A 3,718-nucleotide genomic window follows, 5' to 3' on the forward strand; every position below is an offset into this window, starting at 1 on the left:
GATCAAAAACAGACATTACACCTTGGAAGGCAAGTTATAACATTAATAAAAGAATAAAGAACAGGCTGAATAGGTGCGGGATATGCTAACACAATGGAGGTTATTTAGCTACACAAAGAATAAACATGAGCAGTAAGGGTGTCCAGTGTTCATGTTAATGTTTTTGGGATACCGCTGTCCCTGTTCGGACAGAGAAGCAGTTGCATTACATGAAGTGAAAGCAGCAAGAAGCTCCTTCCGCAAAGTCCTTCACATTCGTCACCTTGTCAACCACCTGAGCGTGGAGAGCTACCATAACTGCACCGTTGATAAGACTCTCTTGCGTCACATTGTTCAAGCACCCACAGGCAAACTCGTTCCTCCAGCTAAGGCCATCTGACTTTCAGTTTTATTCAACGCTGTAGGAGTATCCTCCTCTTTTTGCCAGTCCTGAACAAGTTTCTCATTCACTGCATACTTTCTCTCTGATCCTTGATTACAGTTTTCAGCGGAAAATGTCACTATTTGCAGCTTTGTAGTCTGCATAATGTGATTACCTTGAGGGGCATTTTTGTTCAGTCATTCTCAGTTGTCTTCGTAAGGAGTAGGAGATATTGGTGCCTCGTCAAAAGGGCCCTCTCGTGGCTGTCTGTGAAATTATTATTTTTTTTTTTTTCATGTATAAGTCGCTCCAGAGTATAAGTCACAGGAGAAGCCAAACTATGAAAAAAAGTGTGACTTATAGTCCGGAAAATACTGTAATAACAAAATGGATCCTTGTGCCGGAAAAAGGTCATGTGGGCCTGAGCAGAGTAATAATACAGTGAAGCCTGCCGAGAATTCACCAGACTGTAGAAAATGACCCAAACCCGGCCTAGTAACCACCAAAGAGGCGTGATTTGGTAAAGTGTGAGGGTGGTCATAATTAATTTCCGGATCGTGGAGTTTTCATGAGTCATATGAATTCCACAGACATTCATTGTGCAAATTTGTCGCAGTGTGATTGTGAAATTAACTGCGGCGTTGATCCGGAAGTTATCACCAGCGACATGTGCATGGCTCATCTGCAGGCTACTTTGAAGGAGTGCATGTTTTTGCATTCACTTTTTAATAACTTCAATACACGCAATTTAATAAGAATGGGGTGCTCATAATTGATCGCTTTGCAGACTTAGCAAAGTCAAAGGTAACCAGGTCACATGTGGTGTATCAAATACCTCCCAAAAACATCTTTAACTCATGGCCCATTTTACAACTGTCTGTAATTGTGGAAATGCTCCTCGCAGGCAAAGAAAAAGTCCCTTGTTGATGCTGTTGATGTTGAATGATCATCCACCAGGAACAGTGATTCCATCATTTCTGCCAGTCTAAAATTGTCTAAGTGTTTTTTTTTCTGGTTGACCTACTGTATTTCATCACATAATAAAGGTTAGCACAGAGAAAGACCACAACTTATTGGAAAGCGGCCTCCACATAAATTGAGTTTGAAACCCCTGCTTTAGATGTTGCATCTGCAACGGTGTAATGCAGGGGTGGCCAACCAGTCAGAGACTAAGAGCCACTTTTTTTACTGTGTTACTGCAAAGAGCCACATCATACATGGGCACACATGAACATCATTCCATGCATCATGTGTGTGTGCGCGCACACACAGAGAGAGACACACACAGGCCTCTGCTCAGCCAGATTTATTGAAAATGACCCACAGCAAGATAATGACAGTTATTTTTTTCAACAGTTAACATTGTGTGCACTGTCTCACACACACATAAACTCTCAGTTCAAGCAAGTCCACAAACAAAAATATAACAATTTTCAATGACATTTTTCTCTTACTATGCTGCTTAGTGGGACTTCTGGCATTCCTTGTCCTGAACAATCCTCCTCAAATCTGGCTTGTATTCCGTTGTTGCCACTCGAAGCAACTCTTTCACATGAGTGTCAGTCAAAACAGATCGATGCTTTGATTTCACATGTTTCTGGGTGGAAAACACAGACTCGCAGACGTACGTTGACCAAAACATCGACAGGATCTTTAGCACAGCCCGTTTGATGTTGGGGTATTTTTCCATTGGCACACGTTTCCAGAACTCAATGGTCCCTTCCCTGAAAACAGCTTTCAGTTGATCCTCCTCACAAAGATCGATCATCTCCAACTCCGCCGCAGCCTCATCTGTGACGAGCGGGATTTTCAAACAGTCCATCTCCGCATTAAATGGGTCGACAAGGAACGTAATCTGTGGTCTTTTCAGTTGTAGATCACGGAACCGGGTCACAAAGCTTTCGTGCAAGTTTTCAATCAGCGTTGCATATCTGTCTCTTTTCTTTTTCAGGGCGGCACTGGTGACATGTTCACTGGCTTTTAGCAGAGTGGGAAAATGCGTTAAATCTTTCTTTTGAATTTGCATCTTGAACAGTTTCAGTTTGTTGATAAACGCAAACACACATTGCACGAGGTCAGGCAGCATTTTTAACTTGCCTTGCAGGGTCAGGTTCAGTCTGTCCAAGTGACACAGCATGTCGACCAAAAATGCCAGATCCATAATCCACTCGAGGTCCGAGAGCTCGGGATAGTCCTTGCCCTTCTCTTCCATGAACAGTTTTGCGGCATCCAAAAGCTCAAAGAAGCGAGAGAGCACTTTGCCTTTTGACAGCCACCTCACAGTGCAGTGCAGCTGCAGGTCACCTGGAAGCCCTTGGTCCAGCTCAGCGATGAGACTCCTGAATTGCCTGTGGTTAAGCGCGTGTGTGCGGATGTAGTTCACGATTTCCATCACAGGCTTCATGACGTTGTCTGAATTCAATGATTTAGACACGAGTTGCTCCCTGTGGATGATGCAATGGAAATTCCAAAAGTCGGGAAATGTTTGATCAGTTTTACATAGCCCCACAAGCCCGTTCACGGATCCGATCATGGCCGGCGCTCCATCCGTGGCTATTGCAGTTAGTTTTGCTATGGGCAGGTTCGCTTTTGCAAATGCAGCCATCATCGTTTCTTTCACATCTATGCCACGGGTTCTGTCTTTTAATGGCACAATATCAAGGAATTCTTCTTTGATCATACATTCGTTTGACACAGACCGTGCAAAAATTGCTAACTGAGGCTTGTCTTGTATGTCACAGCTCTCATCCAATGCCACACTAAAATACTCACATGCTTGAAGGTCAGAGTGCAACTGTGATTCAATAGCAGTGTTAATGTCCGATATTCTGCGTTCAACAGTGTGGCGCGAGAGTTGGACATCTGATATGCTTCGTTTTAGTTTGTTGTCTTCAGGAGACAAGATTTCAACAGCGTCATTAAGGCATTTTTTTATGAAGTCCCCTTCACTGTATGGTTTTTAGCCTGTGCGATGTTCCAAGCCAGTTGATATGAAGCAAGCGTTATGGTTTCTGAGTGTTTTGTTAATTTTTTGAAAAACTGCATCTGCTTTTCTGCCTGACTTTTCAAAGTGACCAACCTCTGCTTGCGAAGTTCAGTCCCTTTTGGAAATTCCTGGTCGATGTAAGGATGGATTGAGTTGAAGTGACGCTGAAGATTTGAAGCTTTGAAATGCGCCAATGATGCCTGACATATAAGGCAGAATGGCTTGCCATTACGTTCAACAAAAAAATATAAATTCTCCCACTCTGTTAAAAATGTCCTGTTCTCTTCTTCATATTTTCGTTTGGCTGTGCATTTTTTCCCTGCCATTTTGAGAGCGAACTTGAAACAAATTATTTACAACTCAAATAATCT

The 3,718-nt window shown here is 42.9% G+C and overlaps 1 pseudogene; it reads right to left on the minus strand.

Annotated features, from left to right (window-relative positions):
- Window positions 1-1,920: 1,920 nt before the first annotated feature.
- Window positions 1,921-2,498, minus strand: LOC148331421 (general transcription factor II-I repeat domain-containing protein 2A-like; annotated as a pseudogene).
- Between the last annotated feature and the right edge of the window lie 1,220 nt (window positions 2,499-3,718).

Source organism: Idiotropiscis lumnitzeri, chromosome 9 (assembly GCF_059441095.1).
Source record: "Idiotropiscis lumnitzeri isolate Australia: NSW breed Sydney's pygmy pipehorse chromosome 9, RoL_Ilum_1.0, whole genome shotgun sequence".
Taxonomy (NCBI): Eukaryota; Metazoa; Chordata; class Actinopteri; order Syngnathiformes; family Syngnathidae; genus Idiotropiscis; species Idiotropiscis lumnitzeri.